Below are 16946 nucleotides of genomic sequence, written 5' to 3'. Positions count from 1 at the left end.
TGATGTTTCTAGCTCTCTATCCCTCTCCCTTCTTCTCTGTAAAAAAAAAAAAATCAATAAAATATATTTTAAAAAAATAAATAAAATTGAGTCACAAGTCGAGGTTTTCTTTTCCTACATCAGGTACTCACTGGCTGTGCGCTACCCTGGGGGAGGGGGTATAATCTAGAGCAAGAAACTTTCCTGCAGCTCTTGGTGGTAGTTCCCAGAGAGGGACCCAGCTGTTGAGCCCTCAGCTACAGGATGAATACCTAGTCCAAGAAGAGGGGAAGAGAGGTATTTGGAAGCTCTAACAAGGACATTGTATTCCTTTGTCCCTTGAGGCATGCTGCAATAATACCAGAGGAATTACTTAGGTAAAACTGGCAAATCTTAAATATTTGTTTAAAGGGATAAAGACACTAAATATTATTGAGTACAAGGCCTTGTTCTATGTAAATTTCAGAGGATGGTTTTCTGAGGAATACAGACGATCAATATTTAATGAGCATCTCCTTGGTTCCCTGGACTTCCATAGGAAGAAAGGAAAGATTTGAAAATCGAGGCCCTGGGTGTGTACATAGGACCCATTTTTGTTCAGTGGTTTATGTGCTTGATTCCAAGGTTAAGAGGAGGAATTGGTGGGAGGTCAGGGAAGGGGCAAGGAAATGGAGCAGAGTAGCTCAAGGATAAGTTCTCTGAATTCCAAAGATAATAAGACAATTATTTGGATTGTGTGGGACAAGGCTATAAAGGGATAGTGAATGTTGGCAGAAGGCAAGACTTGAACTGAGTGGCAATGGAATGAGCTGAATGTAATTTACTGGTACATAACAGAGTGAAAGCAGTGTTTCATTATTAGGATTAGTCAGTCTGTGATTTGGATTAGTGGGGGTCTAGTTTTGAATATGATGAATTTGAAATCATTGAAAGAATAATTGAAAGAATATATCCTAGAGTTCAATTTTCCCTGAAAAGGAAGAGTTTCATATAACACTATTCACTTTTAATATTATGTAAAAATATTAATTTATTTCCTTAATGTGAGGGAAGTGCCATTACTTTCAATTTTTAAATGCTTTCTTTAGCTCTAGTGAGGTGACAGGGAGTATCTTCTGTTTTTTATTTCCTGTAAAGATATTCAATCAAATTGAATACACTGAGGCCAATTGTGGCAGTAATTTTTAGAACTAGTGGCTGTGTCTAAATGGGAAACCACTCATTAAATCATAGAAAATTTGAATAGGAATGAACTTAGTACACCTCCTTGCAGATATATAAAATCTCTCTATTGTAACTCAACTAATTATCCATTAACTGATATTCACATCAATAAACAAGTACTTTGACTATTTTCCCCCTCACTTGACCTGGCATTTGACTAGATAATCAATTCAATTCAGTTCAGCAAATAATCCCAGATTATCTATCTTCCGAATGCTAAATGCAAGCACTAGAATGAGCAATTTACTCATTGCTAAAGCAAAGAAAGATGTACACTGCTAAGTATTTTTAAAAATTTCTCTTAAAAGAAAAAATTACTTCTCACCATTATCACCAGGCCTGCTCTAAACAATTGATCCATTCCTTTTCTGGTCCTGACATGTCTTTTATAATTTTAAAAAAGTTTATAGTATTTTTAAAAGACTAAGAACTCAGTGAAGATACTCCTTTTCCATATAATACTCCCCTTGTGTTTATTGATGTACATCTTATTTTATTTTTTAAAAATATTTTTATTGATTTCAGAGGATGAGCGAAGGGAGAGAGAGATACAAATATTAATGGTGAAAGAGAATCATGGATCGGCTGCCTCCTGCATGCCCCCTATTTGGAATTGAACCCACAACCCGGGCATGTGCCCTGACAGGGAATCAAACCATAAGTTCCTGATTTATAGGTCAACACTCAACCACTGAGCCACACAGTCCAGGCATTTTTCCCCAATACATGGAGATTTCAAAATCTCAATATATTTATTATATTTTTTTCATTCAATATGATTTCAAGTCCCCAGGATCACAAGTTGTTCTATGTTTACTATTTGCAACATGCTCTTTGTGCACAATAGACTTTTCTTTTATCCTCATACAAGTGAATCAACTGATTTTAGCTTTGCATACAGTGTCACATCTCTTAAAGTAAGTCATGTTATTTCAACTTTCCTATTCAAGAGCTATGTAGGTGGTATGGGAGATGAATGATTCCTATTGGAACAGACTGCATCAGAGGCTACTTAAACCTCATCTATATTTGTAAGTAGAAACATAATTACTATTTCCTGTTTCCAAGATTAAAATTAGCCTTAATTTCTTAAGATTGTAATCAGAGAAGGTGTGAGTTACTGCTCTAAGCATTTTTCTTGACTCTCTCAATTTCCTAGAATCAAATATTCAAATCCTAGTAGATCTAAATTCATCCTTTATTAGTTTCAGAACTCCTCCTAGCCCAATCTTATTAGTTTTATTGTTAGTGTTAATGTTACTATGGCTATGATTACAAAAGTATAAAAAGAATACATATGATAAAGCCTCATCATGTAGCTACAGTCAAGTTTTTATAATCTGAAAGATATTAAGAAAATTAATTTAACTTTACTGGAATCATTAGATAAGTCACAGATATTAAATAGACCTGGCCATTATAATTAAGTCTTTACCACTCCAAGAAAGAATTATAGCACCCGAAAAGTGTATTTGTATATACATACATTTACTTTTTAAGAATCTCAAAAGTTAACTGGAAATTATTTAATACCAAGGACAGTCTCTTAGAGAACTTGTTTCTATAAGACCTGTTCTAATTTTATGTTGGGAATATTAAAGTGTGGGATAATTGAGGGCAATGCATAAAATGTGTTGAATACTAACCTCAATGTTCAATCCAAAAAGGGCTATATATCCCAAGTGCCCATCAGTAGACTAGTGGATAAAAAGCTAGTGGCAAATTTATACCATGGAATACTATGCAGCAGTAAAAAAGAAGAATCTCTTACCCTTTGAGATAGCATGGAGGGACCTGAAGAGTATTATGCTAAGTGAAATAAATCAGTCAGAGAAAGACAAGTACCACATGATCGCACTCATATTTGGAATCTAATTAACAAAATAAACTGATGAACAGAGTGGATCCAGGGACATGGAAGCATGGAACAGAGTGTGGAAATTCAGAGGGAAGGCAAGGGAGGTTGAGTGGGTGGGAGATAATCAACCAAAGACCTTTTATGCATATACGCATAACCCATGGACATGGACAATAGGATGGTGAAGGGGGTCAATATGGGAAAAAGGGGGGCATATGTAATACTTTCAACAATAAAGATGAAAAAAAACCCAAAATTTAAAAAAAAACCATAAAGTTACAAATAACCATAAAAACAAACAAACAAAAACAAAAAGGTCTATATAAACCTGGACACTGACCATTGAATACAATAAGCTTAAAGCAAGGACTTTGTGGCTCCTGGTAATACTGTGAGGGGCGTGGAATTTGCCTCCGATGTACTTTTACCTTTAGTTTAAACAATTCTTTACTTTGATTTCTAAATGCTAAGTGTTCCCCACCAGAGAGGACTGTTTTATCCTAAGAATCTTATGTGTTCCCAAGCCACAAATAGCCATGTCTTTTTCTCATCAAATTTACCATTTTAAAAATGTTACTTCTGTGTGTCTTCTCCACTTGAATGTAAGGCTGAGAGAACAGGATCTTATCTGTCTAGTTCAGGGGTGGGCAAACTTTTTGACTCGAGGGCCACAATGGGTTCTTAAACTGGACTGGAGGACTGGAACAAAAGCATGGATGGAGTGTTTGTGTGAACTAATATAAATTCAAAGTAAACATCATTACATAAAAGGATAAAAGGGTACGGTCTTTTTTTTTTTTTTTTTTTTTTTTTTAGTTTTATTCATTTCAAACGGGCTGGATCTGGCCCACAGGCCATAGTTTGCCCATGGCTGGTCTAGTTTATCCCATCTCTTTGGTGCCTAGGAGAGTGCCTGGCTCATAGTATCCTATCTAATAAAATAGAAACAGGGTAATTAGCGTATGACCGCTACCCTTCCCATTGGCTAGTCAGGGCGATATGGAAATTAACTGCCAGCCAAGATGGCGGCCAACAGCCAGGCAGCTGGAAGCGAACATGAGGCTTGCTTGCTTCATTGACGGAGAACTCCAACGTTCCCCGCCTGCCACTGCCGGCCTCTGAGCTTGCAGTTTGAAACATTGTAACAAATATAGAAGCTAAACAAAACCCCAGAAACCAGCTTTCAGCCGGCCGGGATCTCAGAGCTGGAGTTGATACTGTGTTTCGATTGTAGAACCCAAACAAACCAGATACCTGCTTTCAGCAGCGAGGCCTAAGAGCTGGAGCCAGAGCTAAAGCTGGCCCAGAATAAAAAAAAAAGAAAAAAAGGAGCAGTTGGGAGCTTCAGTCACCCGCCAGCCTGAAAACAGCCCTCAGCCCCTCACCCAGACTGGCCAGGCACCCCAGTGGGGACCCCCACCCTGATCCAGAACACACTTCAGGGCAAACCAGCCGGCCCCCACCCATGCACCAGGCCTCTACCCTATATAGTAAAAGGGTAATATGCCTACCAGCACCGGGATCAGCAGAGCCGAGAGGCCTCCTGGCACCGGGATCAGCGTGACAGGGGGCAGCGCCCAAACCCCCTGATGGCCCTGCGGCTCTGTGTGTGACGGGGCGGGGCCACAACCTCCCTATCGGCCCTGCTCTGTTCGTGACAGGGGGAGGCACCCCAACCCCCTGATCAGCCCTGCTCTGTGCCTGATAGGGGGGAGCTCCCCAACCCCCTGATCACCCTGTGGCTCTGTGTGTGACAGGGTGCGGCACCCCAACCTTCCCCCCCCCCAACGGGCCCTGTCTGTGTGTGATGGGGTAGAGCCATAACCTCCCCATCGGCCCTGCCCTGAGTGTGAGAGTGGCGGTGCCCCAACCCCCTGATCTGCCCTGCTCTGTGTGTGGCAGGGGGCGGTGCCCCAACTCCCCTATCGGCCCTACTCTGTGAGTGACAGGGGGGAGCTCCTCAACCCCCTGATGGGCCCTGCTCTGTGCATGACAGGGGGGAGCTCCCCAACCCCCTGATGGGCCCTGCTCTGTGTGTGACAGGTGGGAGCTCCCCAACCCCCTGATCAACCCTGCTCTGTTCGTGACAGGGTACGGAGCCCCAACCCCCCTGATGGGCCCTGCTCTGTGCGTGACAGGGGGCAGCGCCCCAACCCCCTGATTGGCCCTGCTCTGTGCGTGACAGGGGGTGGCGCCGCAACCTCCCCACCGACCCTGCCTTGAGTGTGACAGGGGGCGGTGCCCCAACCCCCCAATTGGCCCTACCCTGAGCGTGACTGAGGGTGGCATCGCAACCTCCCAATCCGCCCTGCTCTGTGCATGACAGGGGGCGGCGCCCCAACTCCCCAATCGGCCCTGCTCTGAGCCCGACTAGGGGCTGCACCTAGGGATTTCGCCTGCCCTCTGCCACCCGGGAGCAGGCCTAAGCCAGCAAGGCATTATCTCCCGAGGGGTCCCAGATTGCGAGAGGGCACAGGCTGGGCTGAGGGACCCCCCCTTACCCCCGAGTGCACTAATTTTGTGCACCGGGCCTCTAGTCCTATATAATAAAAGCCTAATATGCTAAGTGTCCAGTCATCCAGTCAGCTGTTTAACCAATCAAAGGGTAATATCCTAATGATATGCTAAGGCCACTCAACTGCTCGCTATCCTGTGAACTGACCACCAGGCGGCAGATGCTCCAATCGGTAGGTCAGCTTGCTGCTGGGGTGCAGCTGATTGGGACTGAGCGAGAAGGGGCTAGACACCCCCTGGAGCCCTCCCACATCCCTCCCCAGCCCCAATTGTGCACTGGTGGGGTCCCTTGGCCTGACTTGCACCCTCTCGCAATCCAGGGCCCCTTGGGGGATGTCAGAGAGATGGTTTCAGCCCAATCCCACAGGCTGAGGGACCCCACTGGTGCATGACTTCATGCACCAGGCCTCTAGTAACTTAATAATTATCAAAGAAAGGAAAGATAGAAGGAAGAGATGGAGGAAGGAGGGGGTATTTCCCAAGGTGTGCTGGTCTCAGCATAATAGGAGAAAGAGGAGTTTAATGAAGCAACACAGTTAGCCCAGCTTGGTAGATATAAGGCCTTTGCATTGTAAAGTTTTTGTTCATGAGGCAATGTTATCTATGTAGTAAAGGTAGTATCTATTCCATCCCTTAGGTCAGAACATAGGCCCATCACATCCTCCAGGTTAATTGATCAAATACCTGGAGTGCCAGACTGAGGACTGAGAACTTATAGTGAAAGGTTTTGGCTACATTGATAATGCAGAAAACAATGGTTTAGGACCATTATTCTGACAATAATTTTTAAAAAGATTTCTTATTGATTTTTAGAGAGAGAAGAAGGGAGAGGGAGAGAGAGCAAAACATCAATGTGAGAGGGAAACATGCCTTCTGCACGCCCCCTACCAGGGTCAGAGCCCACAACCTGGGCATGTGCCCTGATAGGAATTGAACTGGCAACCGAGCTACACTGGCCAAGGAGAATAATTTTTTAAGGTGAGTGAAGCTAAAATAGACTGGAGCCTATTTTAGGCAGCTACCGTTTTTGTAAATAAATTATGTGACAAAACTCATATTTTTAGCTTCATAGTTTTTCCCCCCTTACATGTAAGTAGCTATTATGTAGAAGCTTTTAAAAAACCATTGAATTTCCATTTTTACTCTCCTTCCTAATTAAATTAATATATCTTCCCATTACTGCAGAACATATCATGTTATACTACAATTGGCATTAGAACCAAAGTAAGCCTGAGTTCCAGTTTTGGCTTTTAACATTTATTAGCTGTGGGACCTTGGTGTTCATGAGTTTTGGTTTCCAAATGTCTAAAAAGAAAAGAATACCTATATTTGGGGTAGCAATTTTCAACCAGTGTGCTACAAGAATTTTTTAAAAATGAAATATCTGATTATTTAGTCAGGGTACTGACCTCTTTCCCTTAGACTGTCAAATAAAAAAAATGAAAACAGCCAACACAACAGTCTGGTGTGAATGAATCAGATGTATATCTATTTTTTGTCAGGTCAGTAAAAATATATTATATATATTTTTTGGTGTGCCACAGAATTTTAGTAATTAGTTTATGTGTGCTATGAGATGAAAACGGTTGAAAATCCATGCTTTAGTATTATAGGGAAAAGTAAAACTAACATTGGTAAAGCATATCATGCAGTGCTTGACAAATAGTAGCTACATATTAAATAGTAATCCTTATTATTTTAATAGTTTAACATGTGTTATATTGTTAACAATAGCAGTTCAGAATATTCTTTACTTTTTTCACTATATCCAATGGTCAATTTTCCATACTCATTTGACTAATCTGTGAGCAGCATTTGTACAGTGGGCCACTCCTTGGCTTTTGGAATAACAAAATCTCTTTGTTTAACTTCTATTTCATTGTTTACTCCTTTTCAGTCTACTTTGCTGGTCTGTTCCCTTCTCTCTCCTTCATGTTGGAAAGCCCTATGGTTCAGCTCTGAGTCGTCTCCTCAGTCTACACTCACCCTTTAGTGATTTCATCCATTCACATAGCTATAAATAGCATTTCTGTCAACTCCTAAAATTATACCCCCACCTTGTTCTCTTTCCTGAACTCCAAACACACTTAACTGTTTATCTGCTATCGCCACCTACTTGACATTTGTCAATTACCTTGTCCAAAACTGACCTTCTCTTTCCCCACCCAAATCTACCTTACTCTCAGTTTTCCCATCTCAATTGATGTCATTTTTTAAATACATATTTTTAATTGATTTCAGGGAGGAAAGGAGAGGGAGAGATAGAAACATCAATGATGAGAGAGAATCATTGATTGGCTGCCTCCTGCACACCCCACATGGGGGATCAAGCCCTCAACCTGGGCATATGTCTTGACCCAGAATTAAATCGTGACCTCCTTCCTGGTTCATAGGTCAACGCTCAACTACTGAGCCATGCCAGCTGGGCTTGATGTCAGTTTTATCCCTTAATTTGTTCAGCCTAAAGATCTTGAATTATCCACCATGCCTCTCCCTCCCTCACACACCACATCTAATGTCATCAAGCCCTGTTGGTACTGTCTTCACACATAACCAGAATTTAACCACTTCTTACCACTTCTACTACTATCAACTTTGTTGAAACCTCCATGACCGCTTTCCTAAATTGCAGTAGTAACCTCCAAACTGACTCCCTGCCTCTGCCATTGCCCTATACAGTCTGCTCTCCACACAGCAATCACAATTGTCCTTTGAAAATGGAAGGCAGACATGTCAATCTACTGCTCAAAGCCCTGCAAAGGTTGCTGGTTTTACTCACAGTAAAAGCAAAATACTGTACTTATAATCGCCTAGAGCAGTGGTCGGCAAACTGCGGCTTGTGAGCCACAGTTTGCCGACCACTGGCCTAGAGACATTGGCCTGCATTCCTACTTTGACTTCATTTCCCCTATACTCACCCAGCTTTTTTTTCACTTTCTTATTTCTCTTCATCCTAAACTTGATATTCTTTGAACACGACAGGTAAGTTCTTGTTTTTGGAGCTTTGCACTAGCTGTTCTTTTTTGTTGTTTTCTTTTTAAAGATTTTTTTATTGATATTTAGAGAGAGAGGAAGGGAGAGGGAAAGGGAAAGATCGATGTGAGAGCAAGACATCTATAGACTGCTTCCTTCATACCCCCTACCAGGGATTGAACCCACAACCCGGCCATAGGACCTGACTGGGAATCGAACCGCAAACTTTCAATGCATGGGATGACACTCAAACAACTGAGCTACACCAGCCAGAGCTGGCTGTTCTCTTTATCTGGAGCATTATTTCTCAAGACTAACTTTCTCACCTCCATCAATGTTATCTTTTATGTGTAATTTTGGCATTTATGTGTCAGCTACCCTGACTATACCCTCTAAAATTGCAACACAACCACCTCCACACTCCTGATTTCCTTGTCCATATTTTAGTATTTGTAAGTACTTCTTACCTTGTAACATTTTTCATAAATTACTTCTTTATAATGTTTATTGGTTATCACTAGAGTTTTAGCTCCATAAAGGCAGGGATCTTTGTCTGTTTATTTCACTAAGAACAATGCACATTTAGTGAAAAATTGTTAAATGAATAAATATTGTTATAAAATGGAGATAATAATCATCAATTCCTAAAGGTACTGTTATGAAGATTTAAATAAGATGATGTACATATACATGAAACATGGAACAGACTGCGGACTCTCAGAGGGAAGGCAGGGAGGGGTAGGTGGGGAGGGAAGAGATTAACCAAGGAACTTATCTGCATATATACATAGCCCATGGACACAGATAATAGTATGGTGAAGGGGGGGGGAGGTTTGGTGGGGCATGGGTCAAAGGAGGAAAAAATGGGTTCACCTATAATACTTTCAACAATAAAGATAAATTTAAAAATAAATAAATAAATACATAAGATGATGTAGTTAAATGATTTTTTTTTAAAAAAATATTGCATTAAGATAATATTTATAAGGTTACTGAGAACTTCTCAAGAGTTAAAAAGCTGACAAAAATGATATTCCAAGAATGCATATTAATGAATAACCAATTTTTTTTGGTAGATCCAATGACAGTTTTGATTATTCAACATATTTAATTTTTTTGGTTCTTTTCCACATTTTATAAATAGAAAAACTAAATGTAATGAGGTATTCTTATGTGTATCATAAATAGAGGTTTAATGTGTGGCATTCAATAGAAATAAATATTTTATTTTTCTATCTTTATTTGTAGAAACACTGAAAAATAGTTATAACTGGAAGCCTTTTGTAAGTCAAAACAAAAAGTATTATTTCTGACTATTGAATGGGTGTTCTAATTCTGTCTCTTTCCCAATCACCAGTTGCCTATTCTAATAAAATACATTCATTCTTCTATATTGCATTCATATAACTTAGTCTTTTCCAGATAATTTACAAATGTTTTACTGCCTGCCAACCCTTGTGTAATTAAATAAGATGACAGAATGTGCCCATAGTTTATTCTGTGGATCTCTAACTACAGATACAGAGGCTTACATTAAGTAAGGGGTGAGTGATACACTTATGTGTGTGTGTGTGTGTATATATAGATATATTTTTTTTCTTCAACTAAAATTTTTTAAGAATTTTGACTCTGGAATCCACTATTCACTATTTTGTGAATAGATCTTTTGCATTTTTTCTTATTCTTTCATTTTCTTGAGTGTTCTCCATTCAACTTCATCTCTTTTCTCCAAGTTTGATATGTTCAGATATTCACCTATTCCTGCTAAAGTTCACTGATTTTTTTACCAGCAGAAAATGGGGGAGATATGGAAGAAGGAGGGGGAAAGAGAAGAATAGCAAACTTCACATTATTTCCTGGATGTTACCATAGATCTAAACATTGTAAGTTTTGTTCCATTTTAGCAAGAACCACTTTTTCTAGGGTTTTCATTGCCACTTGTGCTTACTTCACTTTGTACTCTTCTGCTGATTGTGGGTGGATGGAGTTTGACTATTTCAGAATAGTTACAGGTGGGTGGGTTCAAGTATCTCTAGTGGGTTGAGAAAAAAGCCATGCTTACATAGATGTGATCCTTCTATTAAAATCCTGAGAGTAATATTTAATGTCTATGTTCACCACGCACATAGCAGAGTCCATCTGTACAAGATCCAACAGTATCTGAAGAGTCTGTGTGCAGGGGTTCTAATATCCAAGCTCTGATTTTTTCCTTGGTAGACAAAGTTTCTCTCCTGAGGGCATGACGTGGGACTGGATGCCTTTGGGTCTATACAAGTACAAGATGCTATGAATCTGTCAACACTTAGTTTTCCTACTGCAGCAGATCGAAGTGCATAGCTTTAGGGCCTTGTGTACACTGCTTTGTCTTTAGATATTATACCTTTAGTAGAGGCCTGGTGCACAAAAATTCGTGCACTCGGGGGGGGGGGGGGGGGGGGCTCCCTCAGCCTGGCCTGAGGCCTCTCATAGTCTGGGTCCCCATGGGGGATATCCATCTGCTGGCTTTGGCCTGCTCCCCGGAGGGATCAGGCCTAAGCTGGCAGTCAGACATCCCTCTGGCAGCCCAGGAGCCCTTGGGGGATGTCTGACTCATGGGGAGTGGGCCTAAGCTCTAGTTGGACATCCTTAGTGCTGCCGCGGAAGTGGAAGAGGCTCCCACCACTGCTACTGTGCTAGCCAGCCATGAGCTGGCTTCTGGCTGAGCAGCACTCCCCCTGTGGAAGCACACTGACCACCAGGGGGCAGCTCCTGTGTTGAGTGTCTGTCCCCTGGTGGTCAGTGCGTGTCATAGCAACCGGTCATTCTGCCATTAGGGTCAATTTGCATATCACCCTTTTATTATATAGGTTGTTGATTGGCTTTCTATTGTGGGTAGCTGTGGTATCATATGTTCTACTCAGGTACCAAGTAAGTACAGTCTCTTTGTTGTTGTTATTGTTTTTAATATATTTTTATTTATTTCAGAGAGGATGGGAGAGGGATAGAGAGATAGAGACATCAATGATGAGAGAGAATCATTGATCAGCTGCCTTCTGCACTCCCCCTGCTGGGGACGGAGCCCACAATCCTGGCATGTGCCCTTGAGCAGAACTGAAACTGGGACCCTTCAGTCCAAAGGCCGATGCTCTGTCCACTGAGCCAAACCAGCTAGGGATACATTCTTTTCTTTGATTTGAAGTCCAGTTCTTTTCTAGTTTGATATACAGATCTTGTAGAGACCAGTGATTCTGTTTATACATTGAAAGTACCAGTCAATTTAGAGTATACTTTCTGTATGATCAGGCCACCAAATATTGAAACAAACCTTTCAAAATATAGAAGAGTTTTGCTGGTTGTTCCTGAATGACCACTTCACTTAAAGTGATATTTAGACCATAATAAAATCTAAATAGATATCATTATATTCTCATTTTCTGTCTTTTCTCTAACTGAGAAAATGCGTTACCTTAATCTTTACCACTTACCTTAATCTTTAGAGACTGAGCAATAATTGCTGTTCATGACTCACCTTATTAAAACAATACTACTATCAAAGCATGGAATTTAGGGAGCTACAAAATGTGGATAGCTGAATCATAACTTTTGTAAGTAGAGAGCCATTAGTCAAATTACATATATTGTTTTATAACTTATCCTTTAAAAACTCAACATACTAGGACAATTAAAGGTCTAAATGATTTGAGATAGAGAGCCCATTTAAAAGAACATTTTACTTTCAGTTTATTGGCAAGGTTTACAACTAAAATGTAAAAGCCCCCAAATGGACATAATTTAAGATGTGCATTTTAATGGAAAACATAGAGAAAATGTGAAATGATTTGGAAGGAAATATATTTTTATCTTTTATAACTTCTATAAGTGATGCAACTTCCATTAAGTGCTGATTTTCCCCGTTCTTTACAGAATGAAACAGTTACATGGAATGGACAGTACCGAGTTCAGACTGACATTAAAATGTGAATGCTTTAAATAAGTGACAGATTTTAATTTGAAGTTTTGAATCTAATATCAAATGCAAATTGCAATAGTCCTTAATGTAAAAGAGGAAAAAAATGTAGTGATTGAGTTTGGGGGAAATTGTAAATTGGACAGATCTAGCCAGCTGCAATGATGAACAAGGCTTCCTTTATTATTGCTTCAAGAAAAGCTATTGAGTGGCTAGCACAAAGTAGCTGCTTGAATGCGGGAATATCCAGTATCCCTTTGAGAGGCGTATTTGATTATACATTTTCCCTTTACCCACTTGTTTCTTTCTAACTCTCCAAGTTCCACACAGAGTCCCCATGATCACTGTTGTTCTTATCCTTGGTGTTCTTTTTGATCCATAGGTAATACTATTGACAACTACTGTTATCTATGTAAAATCTTTATCAATCTTTAACTTTATACCTGATCCTGTTGTTCCTTTGTTTAAAATCCTCCCATAAATCCTTGGTGCTTACAAGATTAACTCTAAAAGGGTTAGCTTAACCGGCATTTCTTTTACAATCTGGTTCTAGAACATTTTTTCAGCTTCATATCGCACTTTGGTCAAAATGACTTTTCATCATACATATTCTTTCATAGTGCTGAATATACACATATATACACACACACCCCTCTAGTATATGCTTCCCACTAATTTCTGCCTGGAAAACCCTTACTCATTTTTCAATATCCAGTGTAGGTGTCTCACCTGTTAAGCCTTCCTCAACTTCTCTGTTAGAGTGTATTGTCCCATACTCCTCCTGCAGCCCTCCTCCATACCCACAATGATCAGAATACAATTTCTTGTTAAAGCACTTATTTTACTGTAATTAGTTCATCTGTCTGTCTCTCCTATTAGAATGGAAGCTGCTAACAGGAGAGGGAGGGGGAAGGTGGGTGGGTGGGAGGTGATGATCAACCAAATCAATATGCATACATTATCACCTTGTATGCGTATATGCATAACCCATGGACACAGACAATAGGGTGGTGAAGGCCTGGGCGGGCTGGAGGGGGCCAATGGGGGGCAGGAAGGGAGCATATGTAATACTTTCAACAATAACGATTTTAAAAAATAAAAATAAAAATTATAAAAAATAATAAAAATAAAAAAGTCCTTCTAAATGTTCTGAGACATCTCTACAAAAGCTAGTCCAATATAGAGGGCTTGTCATAACAGATCCCAAAGAATAAATCATTGACTGATTGAATGAATGAATTTTCACTTGTGGATTTTGCACAACCTACAATTGTGTGTGCCAACTGAATGTGCAGAGTTGGAAGCTGTTTGCAGCTCTTTCAGTCAGTTTTATGGCCTGCCAACACATTCTTGGTTGTTGTACACTCCTCATGATAGGATTTTTCCCAACAGCACTTGGCTTGATTACAGTGTTCAAAATTGTTTTTCACCATGTCTGGGCTTTACTTTTTTCTGTACTCGACTTCATTCTCTCAGTTGCTGTACAGCAGGCTGCTGGGACATCCTGTTGTTACCATTCCCCTAGTGTGCTTTGCCCATCCAAGGAACTTTGTGACAAGGCTAGGAAACTGGCCAGTTTCCAGAATCTTATTGCTGGTGATCCTATATTACAGTAGGCATTTTAGTGGTGAGCCTGGGCATGCTGCCACAGCCAGCAGTGAAGGTAAATGACAATAAAGACTAAGGCATGGAAGTAAATCCATGAGGAATTGACTTTGTCAGTGCTTTCTAGTAAAGGAGGAGATTCTACAATGCAAAGTACACTGATAGCAATGCACATTATTTCGCTACTTGTAGTTCTAGATGAAACAACACTAATATTCTTTACCTTAATTGCTGTTTTAGCAAGATGCTGATGGTAATGGACAGTAACATATCCTTGTTCCATGTATTGCCTTGCTTTGTTCAGCAACAGAGAACTGAATGGTATACAGTCCTATAGGTCAGTGCTTCTCAAATTTGCATTGCCTATGAATCTCCCAGGGGATTTTGATTCAGTAGTTCTGGGATAGAGCCAAGATTCTGCATTTCTAACAAACTCCCAGATGATACCATCATGCCGCTATTGTTGCTCTGTAGACCTCACATTGAGCAGCAAGAATGGAGAGGCAAGAGTGATCTCCCCAAAAAGCAATGCTGGCTAATGGGTATGCACTGTATATATTGTGTGCCTCAACAATGCCACAGGACAACAAGAGCACGACCTAACAAAATAAATCAGTTCCTTTTTTTAAAAAAAATCTATATCTATATCTATATCTATATCTATATCTATATCTATCTATATCTATATCTATATCTATATCTATATCTATATCTATATCTATATCTATATCTATATCTATATCTATATCTATCTATCTATCTATCTATCTATCTATCTATCTATCTATCTATCTATTTCTTACTGATTTCAGAGAGGAAGGGAGAGGGAGAGAGAGAGAGAGATAGAAACATCAATGATGAGAGAGAATCACTGATCGGCTGCCTCCACACTGGGTATTGAGCCCACAACCCGGGCATGTGCCCTGACCAGGAATCCATAGCTGTTGGTCAGAAGCACAGGTGACAGACTACCTGGGCTTGTGACTGGCATCTGAAGTGGGCATGCAGTCTTGTAAGACTGAGCCCTTAACATGTTGAATCTGATACTATCTCCAGGCAGATAGTGTCAGAATTAAGCTGGATTGTAGGACACACAGCTGGCATTCAAGAATTGCTTGGTATGCCCAGCCAACGTGACTCAGTGGTTGAGTGTTGACCTGTGAACTGCAAGGTCATGGTTTTACTCCTGGTCAGGGCATGTGCCCGGGTTGTGGGCTTGATCCCCGTGTGGATCGTGCAGGAGGCGGCCGATTGGTGATTCTCTTTCATCATTGATGTTTCTCTCTCCCTCTCCCTTCCTCTCTGAAATAAAAAATATATTTTTTAAAAAAAAGAATTGCTTTATAGTGTGGGGAAAACGCCCCTCCTCACATTAAAATTGGGTGTGCAAAACCCAAAGATTAGGTCTCAATGATTGTGAGAATTTTATTGTGCTCAAATGGCAAAGAGAGGTATTCCAAGGAGAGAAAACTTCATGAGCAAATTCAGAGATGGAAAATGCTTTAAGCTCCAGTGGATAATGGCTAGGATAAGTGGTAGTTTTTTACCTATGAAAATATATATTATTTTATTTTATCTTCACAGGCATCTCTATGGTCAGTATAGACTTTTTCTTTTCAGTGAGTGAGTGAGAAGCTGGATCATATATTAGTTAAAATTGGAACCAGGAAACCTGAATGTTTGTTTCAATACCAATACTGTCAACAACACTTTGGGCCCATCTCTTAATAATTCAACCTGTCATTTTGGAAGATCGAGTTGTTCTAGTCTAGATCTATGATCCTTAAGTGTGTGGAGGGCATCACTGTTAATAGGAATTTGTTGTATGTTTGAGATATGTTGGAGTGGCATTTGGGAGAGCAGGGAAAGAGGAACCAGCTGTAAGTGGAGAACCAGTGCTCAGTCTAGAAAATGGCTCTACTAGTTTTTATTTTAAGGTTTGACTTAAGTAAAATGACAAAATTAATTAGTGTCTGAGCTAGAATTAGAAAATAATCCTCATGGCTTTGGGCACTGCATTGCACGTCCTCTATACCAAATTCAAATCAGCAATGTGGCACTAGATGCATTCTGAAACTTTATTTTACCATTGGGAAATAGGGGATGTTTTTCAAACCTTGGTGAAAATAGGAATTCCCTGGTGAGCTTTCTAAGTGCTGATTCCTTGACTCAATGTGAGGGACCTGATTCTGAAGGTCTGCACAGGGTCTAGGAAACTGCATTTTAAAGGCACCAGTGGAAATTTGGATGAAGGTGGTCCTTCGGAATCATTTAGAAAAGCAATGAAGTAGAATGAGCTTTTTTTCCCTTTGGAGGGTAGCTCTTTACTCAAGTGCCTTGAGTAGGTTAAAGAACTGAGCTATTTCTTCAAGGGGTCTGACTGACGTGTGCTGACCCATTCACATGATTTTTCCCAGTTCCCCTGAGGTCCATGGAGTTCCTGGAGTTAGGGAGTCACCTCTGACCATGGGACAAAAGGTAGTTTTCTGACCTCTAATTTTATCATCACCATACTATAACTCGCTGAGCTAACCAGCCACAGTTCTATTGGAACTCACCATGGAGACAGATTAATTTTAACTCTGAGAGAACATGGGCTTTTCAACACAAGTTAAATATAGGCTGGCACAGAACATTACAGAAGCGTTAGGTCCTCAGATTTTTTTTTTTAAGCTCCCAAACTATGAGCTGCTACCAATAAATGCTCCTCATACTTTCTCCCAGTCATTCTTACTTTTTCTTATTCCCCTGATCACTGAAATAGAGAAGGTAGGACTTCACCGGTGGGAAACACCAAGGTCATCTATGAGTAAGTTTCTCCTGAAAGTGCACATTGAAAGTAAATAG

This window comes from Myotis myotis, unplaced genomic scaffold, assembly GCF_014108235.1.
Source record: "Myotis myotis isolate mMyoMyo1 unplaced genomic scaffold, mMyoMyo1.p scaffold_m19_p_4, whole genome shotgun sequence".
Taxonomy (NCBI): Eukaryota; Metazoa; Chordata; class Mammalia; order Chiroptera; family Vespertilionidae; genus Myotis; species Myotis myotis.
This window is presented reverse-complemented; position numbering follows the sequence as displayed.